Below are 22,804 nucleotides of genomic sequence, written 5' to 3'. Positions count from 1 at the left end.
AATCCTCACTATTGCACCAAATGAGTATACTTTTTGTTATGATATTTTTGTCACGATAATTTCAAGTTTTATTAAGGTCATAAATTGAATTAAAGTAAAATATATAGACATGATATATTACGTGTTGTAATAAATTAGTTTTAGTATAAAAATAATTAATTTTATTACATTGGTACATACTATTTATACTTAAATACTATAATAAATTAATTTTGTTAAATTTAAGTTTAAGTATAATTTGAAAAAAAATTATTTTTATAATAAATTATTTGTATTAAACTATATTTTATTTCAAATTCCACAATCACCTTTTTCTACTATACTATTCCATAAAATTAACTAAGCACAATTTTAATTATTCCTGAAAATAGCTGCATTACAAGTCAAACAGAATTTTAATTTATTCCTCACTATTCTGAAATAGTAAACTATTTCAGGGATAAAAAAATATTATCTTAATATTCATTATCCCTCAGCTAACATCATCTTAAAGTCGTGAGTATCATTAATTATATGAGGTGTATATATAGTATTTTCTTCTTCTTTTTTAAAAAAATACTATTTGTAACTCCATATAGGGGTGTAAATTTTATAATTTGGCAATCTAAGGTTTGATAAAATCTCAAAAAACTTTAGTAAAAAGAATAATAAGACAAGTAGAATGATAAAATTATAAAAAGATTAGAATGTGAGCTTTAATTTGCACTGCAGCATAGAATGTATGGAAGGCATTGTTCCTGTTGTTTTTTTTTTAAATATTTTGTTAAGGCAAATGACACGTACTATCCACTACGCGCTTTTTATTCCCACCCACCATGTGGGTATAATCCACCCTCTTTGACCCGGAGTAGAAGTGGCCACATAGAGAGAGAGAGAGAGAGAGAGAGAGAGAGAGAGAAAAGGGAGAGAAGTGTAAATATGGCATTTAATTTAGTCCATGCATGGAAATTGCACTTCGGGACAAGGTGTAGCGAAAGTATAAAACTTACCCGAGAGTGCTTTTGTAGGATAAGACTTAATAATTTATGTATGAAATTTCAAAGTTTGAAATTTAATTATTTTATATTTTTAGTTAGGATCATTTTAAAAAAAATAAACGTAGCCAACAGCTCGCTGCTTTTCTCTAACAAAAAAAAAAGAAAAGAAAAGTGTAAAGCAGTTTTGAAACTCTATGATATTGTGACTTTGGGTCTATTTTTTTGCTAAGGTATTATTTGTTTGCGAGGCAGTCGTGCATAGAAGTGAGATAATGCACAAAAGTTTCTTCAATGTTTGTTAAGACGAATCAACAAACTTAAATGCAAGTTTTGGCGCGAAAATCGCGGCCCGACACGTGGCAGGATTTAGTCTGTCTGCCAATATAGAGTCCCTTGATTGATGGAAGGTTGGATATAACTAAATTTCAAGCGCAGACCAAAGAGAAAAACGATCCGATCGGACTCAGTTAAGGAAAGGCCTTGAGGTCTTTGCACATGAACCGAAGGTGCAAGGCTTCGACTTTCGGGCTTCGGCCACCATTTGGGCTAACGGTAGAGAGGCGGATCGCTGATCGACGGTGATCCTTGAAGAGGTAAATCCACTGGGGTTATGGCTTGCAACGTAGAGATGTGTTCACCATTAAAGACAAGGTGCATGGTTTGCGGATGGTTGGAGTGGCAATTGTAGGCGGTCGTCAATGAGTGAGATGGTGGCTGAAGGGAGGGAGCGACTGAGTTGTGTCTGCTACTAGGCTACAATACAACTACTTGTAGGTTACGTTATGCATACTTCTAAGATACGAAAGACTGTGCCTCTTATATCGTCGGTTGAGATCGATGTTGATCTGTCCACTCCTGAGTAGGCGCTCATTCTCTTTTATAGGTTCATAACCGTTAATGCCAAAGAAACTCTCGTGATTTGCCATCTGTGTTGGCATATATATTCAAAAAATAGACATTAGCCATAAAATAATATAAAAAATGTCGACGAGTCGATCAACCCGAGGCACGAAAATATCGCTCTCTTTAAGGAGATTCAAGCTCTCTGCAGTTGGTAAAGTCTTTGAACCGATGCAACAAAATACTGACTTGTCCTTTCCAGGATATAACGGCTCGACCCTCGTCATGTGGCTTTACCAACTCTGCACAAATAGATGAGCCCAAAGCTCCACCAAAATAAATACCTTTTTTTAGCCTTCTCTCTCTCAAGTAGAATATAAATTAATGAGTTTTCATCGTTGCTTTTGGCTATATTCTCAAATGTGTAAAGAAGCCCTATTTATAGGAACTATAGGCCTATAGATTACAACGTAATCAAAACCAAAGGTTACATAGCATTTAGTATAGCATAAATTCATATGTTGCAAGTGCAATTAAGTGCTTATAGGAATTTAAAAGAGTAAAAGTTAGTAGCATATACATTAGATCTCTTAGGTTCAAAAAGTCACCAATTGAAAGGTAGGTTACATCATCTTCAATGCATCGGTTACCATAAATTAAACTTTTCACATTTAATAATAAAAATATAACAACATTACTCACTCATTTTTATTATTAAAAATAGATGAGAGTTTGATGGTCAAAGAGAGATAATTATACATAATGAAGGTGTGCTCTGCATTGAACCTTCACTTAGTGAAACGGTAATCTCTACTTTTGAGGCAGAGTGGTCTTGGACTTAAATTTTGGCTGCTTAGAGAAAATAGAGAGTCATTACTCACATATAACAATCTAGGTGTTGATATGAACTTTACTAGCTAGCACGTTATGGCCTTATTCTAATCCTGATTTTCATGAGCATTGTTTAGAATAAGCCCATTCTCATAAGAGGTGGCCTCACTTCCATGCTCACATAGATGAAATCCGTCAAAGGTGCTCCTATAATTCTGACACCCTACTTATAAGAGCCACAAATTTTATTAAGAGCAATAACTCAACCCTCTTTTTATTACAGGATGACTGCACCCACACCATAGGGATAGGTAAAGATACGATAGATCTATATATTGTGCATTCTTTATGACCACAATATAATTCGTTTTTTTATTGAACCCAATTTTCAGGATCTCTAATCATCAGGTTGGGTATCCTCCTACGTGGTTCATGATGTTATGGGCTTCAACCCTATCCCCACTAGAAAAAAAGTCACTCGTAGAGGCGGTTGTCAAGAGACGGTTGTTATAACCGCCTCTAAGTTATAGTATTAGAGGCAAATTAGAGACGATTTCACAAAACCGCCTCTATTTCTGCCAAAAAAATTATTTTTTTAATTTTTTTATTTTACCTTAATCTCTTTCTAAACAAACCCTAGTTCCCTCATCTTTTCCAACACCTTCCTCTCAAAAGCCCCCCTCCACCCCTCCCCCCAGTTGGCGGCTGCGTCCCTCCCTCCCTCCCTCCCTCCCCCAACCCGACGGTGGCCGCGCTCCCCCTAGAAGAAACCTTACAAGAACTTACCTCTAGTCCAAGTCCTAGCAAGCTCCTTCTTGTTGGAGAGCTTCTAGAACCACCAAACCTCCAAACACCTTCTCCAAGCTTCTTCTCCTTTTTCTCCTTGCTCTAGGGCAACTTTCTAGAGAGAGAAAGAGGAAGAAATGAGAGGGAGAGGGGTGTGTGTGTTTGTTGTGAAAAGGGGAGAGGGAATTGGCCATATAACATGTTGCAACATTTGCAACTAAGCCCTCCAACTCTTTCTCTGTGCACTGCCCAGACTGGGCATTTTTCGCAGTGAGGGACCAGTCTCCCTGACCTGGGACCGGTCCCTGAAAGCTTCTCCCGCGGACTGCGCAGGCTACGCGCGATGCAACCGGTCTCCCCCTGATGGAACCGGTCTCTGGGGACCGATCTCTCCTCGCAGGGACCGGTTCTCGAGAGCTGGTTCTCCAGGACTTAGCCGATTTCTCAGCCTTCCTACTGCCTACGCGTTCGAGGACCAGTCTCTCCCACCAGGGACCGGTCCCCGAGAGCACAAAACCTGCAGTTTGCAGATTTTGATTTTCAAAAGCTCTCGAAGATCCCCAGTAATGCATTTTGCATTATTTAACGCCTTCGGCCTCTCCGAAGTGTACCAACCTCGCACTTTAATCAATTTGACCAAAGTTCGAATTTAATTACCGATGTTTCGGTATGTTACAGAGGCGTTCGTGGATTCAAACGTGAGAGCGTGGACAACCTGGAGGCGCGCGAGATCCATAAAAGGTTAAGAGGGGTCGAGTCCGTGGAGTCGATAATCACCTTGTAATCTTCTCTTAATGGATTGTGTTTTCGCGTGTTGGTTCCGTGGGTTTTCCTCCAAATTGGAGTTTCCCACGTAAATCTCAGTGTGCTATTTTTATTATTTTCTGCATTTATTTTTTATTGCATTGAGATTTGCGAATTTGGGCCATACACCTATTCCACCCCCCCCCCCCCTCTAGGTGTGATATTATCTAGATAGATTCTGGGGTTTCCGTAACCTATATGATAGAGTGCGGTGTAGAAGTGCGTTCGTTAGTAAAAATGAGGTGGTCTAGCAATGGCGAAGTGGCAGTTTCGGGCGATCATCAACGGGTGAGATGGTGGCTGAAGGAAGGCGACCGTTAAGTTACAACTACTCCTAAGTTACATTGCTACTCCTAAGATATGAGGAACTATGCCTCTAGTATCGATGTTGGTTGAAATGTTGATCGGTCGACTCCTCAGTAGGTGCTCATTCTCTTTTATAGGCTCGTGGCCGCTGCGGTTGGAGAAACTCCCACGATTCATGTTATGTTGTTGATACCTTCCTTATGCAATCTGTTTGTTGAGTACTGTTCCTGATTGGAACTTTTGTATTATATTGATTGCGATGCCTTGAATGTACAGGGGAAACTCTGTCCGTAGTACAGTGGAAACCCTGTCCATTTGGCGCTGTTGGCGCTGCAACTTCGGCCAAATAGGCGGGTGGTCGCGGGTCGTGACAATTCACCACCCGTCTTGCCTTTGATGGCATCTAAATGAATTTCGAATTTCAAATAGGTCTGCCTCTTACTCATGAAAATGGAATTGCTTGGGGTGTTACCGCAACCGAAACTGAAGTATCCTTCCACATAGCATCCTGGCAAGCTCTAGCTAATCTCCATGTCGAAGCCCTCTTTGGTGCCATGTGTCCTCACTATACTCGTTTCACCTTCGGTCTTTCGTGTGACATGTGAGAAGAGCCGAGGTTTCCACTTCATCTCTGAAGCACAATCTCAACTTCTTGCTGGAGGTGCGCGAAGTCTAGATCCATGTAACTCACGGAAACCGCAGACTAGAGATCAATAAGGATATTGTTAAATATAAAAATGTTTAAAACACCATATTCTAACAGCTTAAGCTTTTAGAGTACAACAGTTATTTTATGGTATCAGAGCAGGAAGTCCTGAGTTCGAGTCACGCTAGGCTCCTAGCGTATTAATTTCCTACCATTTAATTCGAGCCCACGTTATCGGCCGACTAAAAAGTCTTGAGCCAAAACGTGAGGGGGAGTGTTAAATATAAAAATGTTTAAAACACCGTTTTCTAACAGCTTAAGCGATTGTCACTACAACAAAAACGGTCTATAACGACATTTTTAAATGTAGGTACATGTCAAAAAAGTGCTGCTAGCTAAAATTACCGACACTTTTAAAAAGTGTTGCTATATGTGGGGTCGCTAGGTATATAGTGACAGTTAAAGAGTGTCGCTATAACCTAAAAGAGTGCTGCTAATTTTTCAACACTTATTTAAGCATTTAGCAACCGCCGAAACTCTATCTCGTTGGCTGCGGTGGCGGAGGAGGACGACAGTAAAGGCTCTTCGTCTAGAATTTCAGTAGACTGAGTGAAGAGTGAAGAAAAGATGGTAATTGATGTTTCTTTTTTTTTTTTTCTTTTCTGTTTGTAATCGGGCCAAATGAACTGGGTGTGGTGGGTTGAGTAGAGTAATCTTTTATTTTTGATTGGATTGGGTTTTATATTTAGGCATTAGTAGATGTGTTTTTAAGTTTTAGCATAAATGAGACACTTACTCAAAAGTGTCCCAAACATGTGTCCCTATAACCTAATTCTGTTGTAGTGTGTTTCACAGATATCAAAACCTAACATCTCACTTCAAAGTCGGCTCTTGATTATTTTTCCAATAAACTACTAATATTTTGGTAAACTAACAACGTGAATATATATAGCTGTGAATTTTTTATTTTAAAAATAGAATAAATACATTATAATTATTTAAACTTTTGCCCACTTCCATTTGTCTATCTAAATTCAAATTGTGATAATTAGTATCTAAACTTTCGGATTACTTCAATTAACCATCAAAAGTTATACATATCCTTTTGAAGTGACGGATCGAAGTTAGACTAATAATTAAGAAACAATAAAGAAAGTATATCGCGACGTAGACGAATCTTTTTTATGTGAAAAATCACTCTTAATTGTGGAATTATCCATAAGCATAATAGTTAGTTTTTCATCACACGCTAAAAATAAATGATCTTATCCCAAGACTAAATCAAGAAAGCATTTACTGCATTTAATTTCCGGCCTACCTACGTCATATACGGTTTCTTGATAGTTTTCCTTCTTTTTTTTTTTTATAATAAGGTACGTAGCATGAAATCTATATTTAATTTGTTCATTTTTAAGAGATGAAGTTTTTTTTTTGTTTTCACCTGCGCCAGGAACGGTTAGTCAATTTTCCTAATTTTAATCACTCTAAATTGATGGAATATTATAGACTTATAAGGCTAATTATAAAAATTTAAAATTTTGGATGTCAAATGTAAAAATTTTTACATTTTAAATAACTATTTCCAACTTCGTATGGTTCCAACAGAGATTTAACCCCTAAAAAGTTCTCCCTAAGCAGTATTGTTTTTCTTTTTGTTTTCGTATATTACAATTTCCATCTATTCTGTCCCTATTTATGAATGTCAAAATGTAATTAACTATTTTATTAGACATCCTTTTAATCTAATGTTAAGTATTTTAAAACAGGAAATTCATTATATAGAAGGGATCGAATAAAGAGTTAATTTGAAGGAATAAATAGAAATTTAAGGATGGAAACGGAACATACGCATAATAAAAGAGTTAGAGATTGAAGTATGTATGTAAAAGGTTTGTGAAGATTATAAATTCTGTTGCTACACTTTTGAAACACATAATAAAATAAAATATTTAAATCATTACCATGCAACTCGATCAAGTTGCCTAGTTGTAAATGGTGTTAGTAAAATAAAAGAATTATGATATATAGATTCCTAGGCACTAGGAATCCTACATTAATTATCATGTGTTAGGCAATATTCTCATTTTTCATGTTTAATGGAAAAAAATTAATTAATAGTCATTAATAAAAATATACTAGTTCTTTACAACCTTCCAATCCAAAAAGCTTGATATATATACATTAGTAACAAATTTATCATTTCAAATAGAAAAAATATATATGACATTTTTGAAGTATTATAGATCATAAATCAGACGCCTCTTTGGGTTAAATTAATGGTGAGCAAAGCCTCTGGCGTAGACAACGCAATTATATTGAATTCCAAAATAAATAAAATTAACTGATGAAGGCAGAAACAGATTATTTACTAGCTACTTTTGACTTGAGCCGTTTTAAGAATGGCAAAAATTTCTATACACCTGACCAAGATTTTTTTTCTTTTTCTTTTTCGTTTTTTTTTTTTTTCCTTCACTGCTTTAATTCCTGCGTTTGAATCTCTTTGTCGTGAGTTTTCTAGGTAGTAAGGAGACCGCTAATTTAAGGGAATTAGGGATAATTTTTAATTATAGTAAACTCTTCGCTCGACTTTCACTTTTAAAGGCATGTTTGTTTCACTGAAATTGGATTTTTGGTTGAAATGGAGTTCGGTGAAAATTACTTTTTTTCTGCTGTTTGAGTTTTGCTGTTTGTTTGGTAGGAAGTGTATGGTGTAAAACTATAATTTATATATAAATAATAAATATTTTGATAAATAAAAATAATATAATTATATTTTTTTATAATTAAAATTTAATTTACAACAACTAAATTATTTTTTTATACATAAATTATAGTAATGCAACAATAAAATTATAAAGTAAAAAAAAAATGTTAATACTTAATTAATCAATTTTTATAATGTTTTAAATGTACAAACTAAATAAAGAAGATATTAAAACTTAACTAATCAATTTTTATCATATTTTAGATATATTAACTAAATAAAAAATAATTAATAACATAATTAAATATATTTAAATAAAACAATCTTTATCTATATCTATAATATTTTATTATTTTTTCTTCGCCTCTCTTCACCGTAATTGACTTCGGCCCACGATGGGACGAAGTCAATTACACCGTTTGAGGTTAACTCGAGTTTCGACCGTAATTTTTTTACGGCGAACCAAACAATGAAAGTGGTCGTTTAGGGCGAAAACGACTTTCCTTCTCTCCACTTCCACCCCACTTCCACCCAAACAAACATACCGTTATTGGTGTAGCCCAGTGGCCAAGCTATACAAATTGGTTGTGAGCTCTAATTTCTTTTCTCTTTTTGATTTTCTTTGATGTTTCGTATCCGACAAAATCTGATTTTTCAGCAAAAATGTAAAGGCTACTAGAGTTTTTTTCTTTTCTTTTTTTTTTTTTTCCAAAAGCTTGGCATAAGCATGAAAACTAGTAGGGCATCTTTAAAAAAGGGGGCAATTATACACCTTTAAAAAGTTCCCGATTTTCTGATTTACTCTTTTTTTCGAAGGCTAATATTGAAAATACCCTTTCTGCGTTTCAACCTATTTCTAATATACCCCTAGAGTTAAAATCTGTTAATTAATTCTGTTATTTATGTAAAATTATTATTTTGCCCTTTTAAATATACCTTTTCACCATCACCGACTTTCTTATTTGTCCTTAAAGTCAGAGGCACAAAAAGTATTTTGACTTTTGGTCTATCTTTTCCACCCCTCTACTACCGGCACTAACATTTCTTATTTGCCCTTAAGTTAAGAGTATATAGGCAATTATCCCTTAAAAAAAAAAAAAAAAAAATCCTGTACTAACACGTTTTCTTTAAAAAAATTTGGGTGTTTATATATAGCTCGGGAGCTCACTCAAATGATCGAAGAACAAACGTACGGAGCATAGTTTGAATATAACTTAATTTGTAGGCAGAAAATTTCGGACGTACGACGTTAATTAAACTTGTTAGTCATGCATGCGAGTACGACAGGATTAATTCGACTTAACCATACATAAGCGGTGATTCGATCAATGGTTTATACGTTGGCCAGAAAATTAATAAGATTTAACGATCGAGATCAACCAATATTCGGCAAGAATTAATTTTTTGGATAAGCTAGCTAGCGCTCTTCCTGATTTGTGACCCAGCGGTTTTTTTTACGGAAAGTTTCGTACTTCCGGAAGCATAATAGCCTCACTATACTCAATATATTTAAGCATTTATTATAAATTATGTGCAACTGATCAAATGTGCATGCATACCTAGGAGGCGTAGTACTGCTGGCAGACATTCGTGAGTTCAATTAATCCATTTATTAGGGGCATGCAGCTGCATGCAAACTGAGATAATTAAGCTCTGCATGCATGCATGCATGCAGTAAATTGTCAAACGGAAGAGAAAAGAAACTATTTGACCAACGGATGTGTTTCCCTAATTTACTACAATTAATATTAATCTTTGTTCTAATTAATTATAATTAATCAAACACTTTTCTAAACCTTTCATATTACTTAATTAGTTGTAATATTTTGATATTAAAAAAGGGATAAAATGTGTGGGTGTATATATATATATATATATATACTTTGCGAAGAAATTAAGAAAAGGTACGTACAAAAGAAAAAACTAGAGAAAAAAAAAAGGGTCAAATTAATGAATAATAAATAATAATATTAGTAAGTGTGGACATTGAGTGTCTTATTCCATCCTTATAATTATTAATTTCTACGTTAAAAGGCTTAATTAATGCGAATGAATTGTTATATATATAATATATTGGTGTTATAATATTAATCTTTATATATATATTATCATTAATGTTTGGTCACAATACAAAATAAATAGAAATAGCACAAGAGTCCTTTTCCCTGCATGGCTTTTTGCCTATTTTTGTTCAGTTACAATATTTTATTTCTGTGTAAACCTAGAACAATTAAGAAAAATACATGGCTCAAATTAACAATTTCGAATTGCTACTAATTCAAAGGGAAAAAAGTCGCATGTATGGCTCAAATTAATAATTAATAACTTTTGCCATTAAATTAAGAACTAATATATTAATATTTGTCGCCTATGATAACAATTATTATATACAATGGGCCCCATTCAATGGTTACACCTATAAGAAAAATATTTTATGCACTGTATAATTAATTTATTGGTAACCATGCATGCATATATATTAACATAGTATTTATGTGTAGTTTTCAATAGCACACATACGCTGAATGCAATAAATATTTATATTGTGTACAGTAAATTAAGCAAAAACACTATTAATAATAGTAATAATTCCCAAGAAATTAGATTCATTTCGTCGCGGATACAAATAATTGGAGAATTATGAACACCAATTTGATTGGACACCAAGTTTTTTTTCGACGAAAAAGAGTGCAAAAAAAAAAAAAAAGGGGGTGGGGGAGAAAATTAACTCTCTTAACCTTAACACTGTTGTAAATAGACGTACGTCTAAATTATCAATTTTGATAAAAAAAAAAAAAAAGACGCTTTAAGCTTTATAAAATAACTTAATAGACCCTTAGCTCGCGTCAAGTAACTGATTGAGCGGCGGCCATTTTGATCGTGTTATCCTGTACATAATTTTGTATAATTTAAAACACAAAAAAAGAACTTTTTAATTTTTTTTTTTTACTCCTATAGACTTGCGCTAAGTAATCATTTGTATTAAGCTTTTCTCTTTATTAAAGTAGATCGAAGAAATAATTTTTTTTATATTTTTCAAGTTGTGCAAGACTGTTTATATACAATACAAGCCACCAAACTAGAAATATATATAGTTAGTAACATTGATATATAAAGTTTAATTAATGGTCTACTTTTCAAAATTAAAAGTTTATATGTATTAATTCTTGAAAAAATGCTAAAATTAGGGATTTTTTTTTATGTTTTTCCTCAAAACAAAGACTATAAAATTCTTTGTTTTGCCAAATTAAGAATTCATAATTTACGTACTATTGTGAAGAGAACAAACAAGGTTGATTNATTCAAGAAAAAAAAAGGAAAGAACGAAATAGGCGCATATTCGAAGACTGATCTACCCGACGGACGAGACGACAAATAGAGTACATAGCTTGGTTCATCTATGGACATCGGTGCTCTCAGGAGGACGAGATTGAATTTTCTGATCAAATTCGACTCTTTTCTGTATCATTGTGTTCGGGTGTAGTTTGACTTCCGTTCGTGTGTTTTGCTACCTTGCTAACTTTTGTCGTTACAGGCGGCCGCCACCCGCTATTAGGTGCTTTTGTAACTTTTCTGCACTGTACAAATAGGGTATATCCCTGTTTTCTCAAAAAAAAAAAAGAAAAAAAAAGGAAAAAAAAAGAAAGAAAGTAGGAGTACTTTAATATTAGCACAAGTAACATATCATCATCGTCATCTTTTAATAGTACTAGTATATATTCAGTGGGGAGTTGGTACTTGAGGAAATAGATTTTGGACGGCTGAGATGGTACGCCGCGTGGTCGAGAATCAAACTGAGCCGTCAATCGGTTGCCCCGTCTCTTTCTCCCCCTCCCCTCCTCGATCGCCTCGTCTCATTCCCCGCTCACGCCCCCCGCCCCACGCCGGCCGTCCGATCGACGATCCGACGGTCCGGATTCGCCCCTCCTCCGCCCGTCCCCAGGCGGCCACCCTGCGGGTAGTCCGCATGTCCCCATCGCACAGCGCTGCCGCTCCGCGTGGGGCCCACGCGGCAGCTGGAGAACCGTAGCCGTCCACGTGGCACGGTGGACGGACGGTGATCGCGCTCTGATCATTGGGTGCGCCCGACCCATCCGACGGTCGCTGTCGCAGCGCAGCGAATCTCCTGTTTAAATCACGAGATAATTAATAAATTAACTATTTATTATTTTTTTATTATTATTAACTAATTATTATTATTATTATTATTATTATTATTTATTTATTTATGATCTTTGTGTCTCTAAAATAAATTGGCAATAAAGTTTACGTGGTCCCCCGCCAAGTTGTCCCCCTCGCAAAGCAATCGACATGTGCTGGGGATTTTTATAGCACGGTTTTACTATTTATTTTTTTTTATTAAAAAAAAAATAAATATTTCAAAACAGTTTATATATACTATTCTCAAGGCAAAGCAATTCAAATTATAACCAAACATAACATATTTGTTCTAGCAATAGCAAAAACAACTGGTTTTGGCAATATTAATTTATTTTTGTTTGGTTAAAAATGCGCAAAGACCGGCCCCTTCAATTATTGGTCATTTGTTAAAGAGCGCGCGCGAATAGTTCATTATTTATTTTTTTAGACTTAGTTGCAATGGTAGTCCCAGCACTTCTATCAAAATTTAATATACTCTTTTTTGGAAGATAAATTTAATGTTTCTCGAACTTATGTAAGTATCCTAATTTGGCTCATTTTGTTATGCGACATTGATTTTAACGACGAAAATAATTAATATTTATGAATGTTGGATGACTATATTTCGAACTTGAACACTCTATGATAAAAAATAAGACTATAATACCGGAGCTCCGGTACTATAGATAGTATAGTAATCTAATTTTATATATATATATATACATATATATATATATATATATATATATATATTTGATAGACCTCTACAGGGGAAGTTTTTGTTTTTTATTTTTGACAAGCGACTTTAGCAAAAGAAATTAATATTTTACCAAATTAATTAATAATTTCGTCAAATTTAATTATTTAAACTGCTTTACATGACTAAATTAATTTGGATTATTTAAGGTGTTCTCAGTACATTTTTTACCTTTTTTCCCCTTCAAGAATGAGCATGGACTTTCACATATTTTAATTTTAATAATATATCTAATAAAAACAGTGAATTTCAGTTCTCATTCATAGCTAATAAGGTCACTAATTCTAATAATATTTTTATTGCCTAAATTATAGAATATTTTTCTGTCAATATTTGATTTTTTACCCTTTTTTCCATCATCTAAAAATTTATACTTTATTCCCTTAAAAAATAAAAAATATTCACAGAGAAGTACGGTATGACAAAATAATCAAATTGCCCTCATCTTCTTCATCTTCTCCCTAATTCTACTGATTCTGCACCCTCGCCCGCGCCTCTCTCGACCCCATGCAGCTTCGACTCCATTTACTCCACCTACTCCCGTGCTCCTATAGTTCCCTCGCGCCACCCCTTTATTTGGGATTGTACGGAGGAGATCGTGGTGGGTATGGGCGGAGAGGTGGGTAAGGGCGAGGGTGAGGCAGGCGAGGAGGGCGAGAACAAGGGTCTGGGCGAGGCGGCGTGGCCGAGGATGTTGATGAGAAAGGAGGAGGAAGATCAAAATTTCAGGAGTATTTTTAGTATAAAAAATATGGTATAAACGGAACTTTAATAGAGCACTGACGGCGGGGGCTGAAGTGAATATTTTTTATTTTTTAAGAAAGCAAAATGTAGGTTTTTGAATGATAGGAAGAAAAATAAAAAAGTGGATATTGACGACGGGTTTTCTATAATTTAGCTATTTTTATTTAAATGACTAAAATAGCTAAAAAATGAAATGAAGATTAATTAGCACTCAACTGTAGGCCAATCTAGAAGCGACTTTTTTTTTTTTTTTTCTTTTTTTCCTCTTTTGATAGGGACCCCTCAACTTTTACTTATTTCGATTTAAATTCTAATTTGATTCAGAGACCTTTTCTATTACATTTAACGACGCCCTTGATGATGACACGTCCATATTACGGTGTGCGCGGGTACACATGAACATAAATATCTATGCGTCCTACGTTAAAGCGCGGTGCCTGGAGATTCGTGCGAGTTGGTCGCAACCAACGATGGGATTCTGCGGATGTGGGTCGGGTGGGGGTTTCGGGTACCGGAGCGGGGTATCCTTGTCGTCCTCGGGTTGCCACCTTTCCGGTGGCGTGGGGTCGAGCGCTTTTTATTTTATTTTATTTAAACAAAAAAATAATAATAACAAAGTCCTTAGCTAATGCGTACCCAGAAACGACCCCCATGCAAGTAGCTGCAAAAATGAAACAAAAATCCAAAAAAAATATATAAATAAATAATAAATTGCACTCTTAATAATCTCCTCACAATTTTTAGCCAAGTCTAGTAATTTTTGTAATGTTCGGCCATATAATTAATCAGGTGGAGTCCAGCTATGGTGCTTGTAAAAGTACCAAGCACTTAGTGCTTGTAAGTTTTTTACCGTTAGATCTATTCCTCGAATCATTTTCAACCATTAGATTATACTATTCAACCAACCATCCACTCAACCCTAGCGGGCCCACATCATCCTAACCGCATATCTCTTAAACACATGGCTAAAAATTTACAAGCATCAATAACTTGGTACTTTTAAAAGCATAGGAGCTCAATTCAATCAGGTGTTACGGTTGTTTTTCTTTTTCTTTTTTTAAATAAACATTTTCATATTAAAAAAAATTTATGAGTGTAAATTAAAATGCGTTGGATAGCTTATGCCTTAATTTAATTGCATCGAAGATGGTAATTTACGGACAAAAGAATAAATCGTCATCCATGGTGACACCACTAAAGTTATACATTGCAAGCTAATAGTGATCATAAGATTAAAAAATTAATTTATACGCCTTGATATTTCAAATTCAAAATTTAAATTGACTATAAGGGTCGAGATATATATTACTCTTTGATGTACGAAGGTGCATATGTACCATATGTACGTACGAAGGAAAAAACACAGCGTCGCTCTAAAGCAAGGACAAAAATATAATTCTTAGACAACTCAACTTGCCCAACTTCTAATAATAAAGGTCAGAGTATTCGTAATTTCGCAATATATATAGTACATTTCATCTATACGATCATGATTATTCTTGCTCGAAAAATTAATTTAAAGACCGAAAGTAATACCCAATATTGGAGACATTCGATTACACTAATTCTCATCTATCAAATATTACATATTATTTGAGTAAATCAAACAGAGATATGAACAATAAAATATTTTTGCATCCCAATATATAGGGCCCAAAAAATAGATTAATAATATAAAATTTGGCCGAAGCAAAAAAAAAAATTGTTAAGTGGTGTTAAGACTCACTTCTCAGTTATTTCCTACCAAATTAATCTTCTTGATAATATGGTCTTTCAGCGAGCATCAAGGACAATAATTTTTAAGATGCTAGGTTGAAATTTTAAATTTTATTTCTGTCGTCTAACGACATAAAATTTCTATTCCGTGCATGGTACGATGCATGAGACAAGAACTTTGTCTCGATCAGATCGATTTTTCAGGTAACACCAGGGATCGAATTTGAATTGGTAGCATAATTCACCAAAAAAAATATTTCCTAAGCAATAAATGCGTGCAATTAATGAATGTAGGTCTTCTTGGGGACAGTCCTAGGGTACGTGGAGGAGACTTTGGTGGTGAATTATTGGCCATTTTTTTGTTTTTTTTCAAGCGCGGAAGGACGAAGCCCCGGATTCCCGCGCGTGGGTGTTAAGAAATATACGTGCCGGAGTTTTTGAGTAATATTGTGCAAAAAAAAAAAAAAAAAAAAAAAAAGAAGAAAGGGATAATTATACGTGACTCCCTGCAAAAATATTAAATTATAAATATATTTTTTTTATAAATTTTAAATTATTAAATTTATTCTTTTAAATTTTTGTCTTCTGTAAGTACATCGATCTTTTTGTTACCAAAATTTCGATAATCATCACTTAAAAACGTTAACCATAATTAGTTAAAAAGTTAAATGATCTTTTTTTTTTAATATTTTTTATATATATAATTTGTGTTCCAATTTTGAGTTTTGTTATTTTTTTCATCCTTTTCTCTTTATCCATGGTCATGGTGAGATCTACTGTGGCAGCGATGTCGAAGGTGAGATCCTCATGTAGAGAAAGAAAGAAAGATAGCTTTTTACAGAAATAAATTTTAAGGACAAAATAGTCATTTTACACACCTATTGTTAAAAAATTAACAATAAATTAAACGGTAAGGACGTACATGAATGAATTAAAACTTTTAAAACGATATATTTGCAAACTAGAAAATTTTTTAAAAAATAAATCTGATCATTTAAATTTCATAAAAATTTATTTATTATTTGATATTTTTGTAGGGACCCGTATGAAATTAATTCAAAAGAAAAAAAACAAGTAAAAGAAGATGGGGCACGCGTGCTCGGCAAACCTCCAACGCGGGTTGGATTTGGGGCCCACCACATTCCATCCTTATATCCAAGCCCAGAGTGAAATGACTAAAATAACCTTGTGCCACTGTTTAGTAAATTGGAGTCCAGTTTTTTTGGTTAGTGGTCTATTTTATGAAAAATAATTCTCAGTGGAAAAGAGTTTTCTATATAAAAAAAAGTATTACGCTTTTTAGCATTTGATTTGTAAGATTTTTTTTTTTTCAGCTATGCTTGTTCGGTTGAAAGAAAAAATTTGAACGAAAAATAATTTTATATAATTTTTTATTATATATTATGTATTATTTATATAAACAACTACCATTTNATATATATATATATCATGAATTGAGCTCCTATACTTTTAAAAGTATCAAGTTATTTGTGCTTGTAAGTTTTCGGCCCTTGGATTAAGGGATGTGCGGTTAGAATGATGCGGGCCCCCTAGGGTTCAGTGGGTGGTTGGTTGAATAGTATAATCTAACGGATAAAAATGATCAAGGGTAGATATCTCACGGTAAAAAATTTACAACTACCAAGTGGTTGGTGCTTTTACAAAGCACCATAGCCAGACTCTATATATCATCATCATCATCTTTTTTTATAATTTAAATATATTCAAAATTATATCATATAATATATAATATTTTTGACTATTTTCAATTATTTTGGAATAGTTTGAAATAAACTATTCTATAAAATTAATCATATCCAATTTCTTTTATTTGTGATAATAGCAACATTACAAACCACTGAGATAGCTTATTTTATTTTAGTTATTTGGGATACATTTTTTTACCCGTGAGATAGCTTATTATTCTAAAATTGTTAAAAATAAGAAAAAATCTAAGACTTCATTTTGTTCGGATATAAAAAAAGAACTGCTTATTTCAGGGATAGCTATAAGTTCAGGTATAAGCTTAGAATAGAACAATTTTACGTTTGGATGAAAATTGAATTGTTTCCGAAAATAAGAAAAATAGTATTTGGATATACAAGATGGAATAAGAAGATTAGTAGATAGTTATAAATAAAAATTAATGATATTGTCCTTATATTATATTTGAATTTAAAATTTAAAANAAATTTAGAATTTAGAATTAAAAAATTTTAATTTTAAGATTACAAATTATAAATTTTTAAAATTTAAAATTTAAAATTTAAAATTTAAAATTTAAAATTTAAATTTAAAGTTTTAAAAATTAAATAGAGGTGTGGAAAGAGTTGTTTCCACCCCTATTCCCACACACAAGGGCATTTGGGGAAGCTAGAGGCTTGCAATCTCTTGCTTTAGACATGCACAACTGAGGTTCATATTGAAAGCGATATTTGTCGTAACGCCCCCACTTAATTCCCGAGCGTCATCCATTTTAGGACTACTCTAACCCTAACACCCTTAACTCTCTTAATTACCCGTTGGACTTACCAACAGCCTAAAATATTTTAGTCCGGTTAAGAAATTTAGTCATATAATTATATCTTATATATGAGACTTTTTGGAGTCTCTCACATTTGTTCCCGGTACCAAGTGTAAAAATTATTACCCTTGCTCTAAATATACCAGTTGCATAACTCATGATCTAATTAATTATAGGGGCAATTTCTTATATACCCCTGAAAAGTTTCCGACTTTTCGATTTACTCCTCTTAGAAGGCTAATATTGAAAATACCCCTCCTACGTTCCAACCTATTTCTAATATACCCTTTGAGTTAAAATCTGTTAAGTAACACTGTTATCGCTGTAAAATTACTCTTTTGCCCTTTTCAAATATACCCTTCCACCATCATTGTCTTTCTTATTTGCCCTTAAAGTCAGGGGCACAAAAAGTATTTCAACTTTTTGTCTTTTCTAATATACCCCTCTACCGTAACCAACCTTTCTTATTTGCCCTTAAGTTAAGGGCAAAATTGGCATTTTAATTTTTTTTAACTGTGATAGATATTTAACTCACGTTTAACTCAGGTTAACTTAACAGGAGATAACTGCGGGGGTATTTTGCAATAACGGTGGAACATATGAGGGGCATTTTAGAAAGGAAAAAAAAGTAGGGGTAGATCGGATATTTTCAGACGCATGAGGGGTATATAGGCAATTATTCCTTAATTATACGTATGACCGACCGTCCCTAGAGCAAGTGGCAAAGGGCTTGATGGTTGGTACCCGAGACCCAAGTTCGAATCCTAGTTGATTCACATTTCCAGCTAAGTTTATTTCTAAATGAAATAAACGAAGCGGGTAACGTGCTACCTATCTCTCCAAAAAAAAAAAAAATAATTATACGTATGAAGCCAAAAGTAAAACTAAAACTAAACAAGCATTTTATTTCATAAATTCATGTCTAGTATATACAATTAATCGGCTACTATATATATATATGCAGCTCCTCCAAGTATTTATTATTATTTATATTATTAGGCATTAATCATGCATGCATATATATTGCATATATACAGGGTGCACATAAAGTCCACCGACTCCAATTAATCACGTAGGATGAATATTAATTAATTACCTGCTTTCGATCTATAGATAAGTTAGTTATATTCCAACTTGCATACTAACTAATTTAATATACTTCTCAGATTCAATATTTAGAGTACTCTAATTTGGATAAACTCCAGTTCTAAATCAATTTTGTAATAAGTTTGGATCACTAATTAGTTCCAACTACTGTTCCAACACTGCAGTACCTCAAAGATGCATGGTCGCCTAGCTAGAAATTCATATATGCATAGAAATTAATATGGAGAAGAAATACTTTTTACGGCAAAACATTTTACTTGGATAGTCTCGGCCTTATATATATATATATTTCATGTTATAGTTTAGGATTTGTCGTGACGCCCGAACAAGTAATTATTCTGTTATAACTTATACATTATGAAAGCTTTGAGAGTTAATTACTTTTATAATTCATATAATATTGTAATTAAGGTGTTAGTTAGTAGGTTGCTGTCATGATTTAATTTTCAAAATAATATAATTTAATTACTCACGAGATGATCAGTACTCTTATTATGGAAAAAATGACTTATCTAATTGATACTTCTTATTTAGCAATTGCTAAAAATGCTATTAGGAAATAAAAGAAATGCATGTGCTGAACAAATAGTTGGACGTCCAATTAAACAGGCTTGCCCTTAATTAATTAGTTTTTTAACTTCTTGCTTAAACACTATGGCTTCTAATCATTCTGGCTTAGTTATTTAACTTCTCTGCTAAACATATGTATATTGTGGGCTTCCGAATCTTTTCAAATGCTACAATTTCATTCCCAATTGTACGTAGAAGAAAAGGTAGATAATTTTTTCATATAAATAAATTATTATTTATTTAAACTCTATTTGCTTTCATTATGTACGCAAAATATATATATCATTTGAAGAATATTCATTCTTATAAAGAAAATAGTTACACATGTCCTTTAATTAGTGGTCAGAAGAAGCATGGAAAGTAAAGTGTTTAATCAAAAAGTTTAGAAACCTTAAAGTTGTATATATTATCAGAATACCACTGGGACATGCAGTCCATTTGTCATTACTATAAATAAATCGAATTCATCCAAAAGTAAATAATAAGCAACGGTTAATTAGATTCAATAAATTCATTTTTCAATACCGCTTAACAACAATATTTCTCGTGATGTTCAAGTTGTAACTAAAAATTTCAATTTTAGCATTAATTCGTGGATTTTGTACCGCCAATTTTGACTATCATATGGAGAAGCTGATAAATTAACCATTCGTAAAATCATATAGAATCTACTTGAACTATGGACCGTTTTGAATCAACCATCTAATCTTTCAACATTTTGATTTAACTATCCAATTTTTTAATTTGTTTGGTTTAAATCAATCACACTACTTTGATTTTAAAATCTGAATACGTTGTTTATATGTAGAAATTTAGTTAGTATACTCTATATAATTCTCACAACTAATAAAAACTGACCGTCCCTAGAGCAAGTGGCAAAAGGCTTGGTGGTTGGTACTCGAGGTCTCAAGTTCGAATCCTAGTTGATTCACATTTCTAGCTAAGTTTATTTCTAAATGAAATAAACAAAGCGGGTAGCGTGCTACCTCATACAACAAAAACGGTCTATAGCGACACTTTTAAATATCGGTATAAGTCAAAAAAAGTGCCGCTGGCTAAATTACCGACACTTTAAAAAATATTGCTATATGTGGGGTTGCTAGGTATATAGTGACAGTTAAAGAGTGTCGCTATAATCTAAAACAGTACTGCTAATTTACCAACATTTATTTAAGCATCTAGCAACCACCGGAACTCTACCTCGTTGGCTGCAGTGGCGGAGGAGACGAGAGAAAGGGATCTTTGTCTAGAATTTCAGTTAATTGAGTGAGAGGAGAAGGAGAAATGATAATCGATTTTTCTTTCCTTTTTCTTTTTTTTTTTTCTTTTCTGTTTGTAATCGGGCCGAATGGGCTGGGTGGGGTGGGTAGAGTAGAGTACCCTTTTATTTTTGGTTGGATTAGACTTTATATTTAGACATTAGTAGTTTTTTTTAAAAAGTTTTGGCACAAATATGACACTTACACAAAAGTGTCCCAAACATGTCCCTATAACCTAATTTTGTTGTAGTGTCCATCTCTCTCTCTCTCTCAAAAAAAAGCTATAAATTTAATAAAATACGCAATCAGCTAAAATTTTAAGTCCAAGTGTCGTCGTCAACTAATTTAAATAAAATAAATCGACAGATTGGATAGTAAAATTAAAATTTTGAAATAAATTTTTTTTTTTTTTTCTCTTTAGCCCTTTTTCTATAAAAATTTAAGCTACCCGTGGACGGCATTTTTAATATATTTATTAAAGAACTAAAAAACATGATTTTCTGTTCTAGTACAATGTTAAATTATGTGAAGTCGCCGTTTGTTTTTTCCCGGAGCTTAAATTATAAAAGAAACGATATATATTTTAAATATTTATATTCAACAGAAGATTATACGTATCACTTTCAAATTATTAATATAATAATAATTAATAATCATGTAATATAAAGGAAATTTATGTTTAGTTAATTAAAATCTTAAGCAACATTGCTTAACCATGAGAAATAGCGGGGTGTGTCGGCTTGTTGGGGTACGCTTGCAGAGTGAGGTAACATCCACAACGGAGCAGGGGTTATTAGTTAGTATAATCAAGGTTCACAACAAAGAACAACATTAATTAATTGGAGCCATGCAACTCCATGGATTTGGTGTAAATGCATGCAAATTAATTAAGGTTCCACCAATAATAATCAGTCGCCCTCCACTGTATATTCAAACACACACACACACACACACACACACACACACACTCTCTCTCTCTCTCTCTCTCTCTCTCTCATATCACTAGCTCTTACTGTTATTGTTTTTGGATCGGTTGCAGATCATCTATGGTGAGTAGACCCGACACAACGTACAACTCGATCGAGAGCTAAAGACATATATGAGTATAGCTATTCGATCAGGGTCGTTGTTGAAAAGTCACAGATCTACTTTACAATTATATGTGTGCAATTATTACTAGTTACTATACAGAAAATAGAACGTACGTACATGCCTTTTCCTCTCTCTCTCTCTCTGTCTCTCTATTTCTCTCTCTCTCATATGATTCGAAGGCACATTAACTGAGAAAAAAAACATTCTAAAATGGCACTTTTACATTGGCTGATTTTTTTTTTTTTTTTTTTTTTTTAAATGCTGACATCTGGCCATCAAAATGTCAGATGCTTAATTGACACTTTTTTCCTTAAATTTTAATATTTTTTAATAATTGATGACTCCATTTTTTTAACTTATTAGAATCAAGTCCTATATACGATCTAATGACTAAATACTAATAAATTACTAAAAATTAGTTTTATACTGGTCCCTAGGAAGATACTAGATAATAAATATATCCTATAAAATTTAAGTTATTACATTTGTTTCTTCGAAAATTTTTTGATTTGCAAATATATCTCTAAAAAAATTCTGAGTCATTCATATACGACCATATCGTTTGATTCACTATTAGTTTTTTAACGATGAGAGTATAAAATGACTATTTTATTCTTACAAAATTGTCCGTGCAAAAAGATATATTTTTTTTCTCTCTTCTTGTCTTCGTTGTGGCACGTGTGGCATACCTCATTTTTGCCACGACCGAGAGTCTCACCTTCAACATCACCACCACAGTAGATCTTGCCATGGCCATGGATAAAGAGGAAAGAGTGCGAAAGATGACAGGACTGAATATTGCAATACAAATTATATATATAAGGGGGTAGAAGGTCATTTTATTCCTTAATTACTAACTATGGTTAATTAGCATTTTTTAACTCATGATTACGTAAACTTTAGTAACAGAAGGATATATTTACAGACGAGACAACTTTTGGTGGGATAAATTTGATAACTTAAGTTTTGTAGAAATATATTTGCTATTTGATATCTTTACA

The sequence above is a fragment of the Ananas comosus genome, linkage group 8 (genome assembly GCF_001540865.1).
Source record: "Ananas comosus cultivar F153 linkage group 8, ASM154086v1, whole genome shotgun sequence".
NCBI classification, from domain to species: domain Eukaryota; kingdom Viridiplantae; phylum Streptophyta; class Magnoliopsida; order Poales; family Bromeliaceae; genus Ananas; species Ananas comosus.
The sequence above is the reverse complement of the archived record's forward strand: the minus strand, read 5'-3'. Positions refer to the sequence as shown.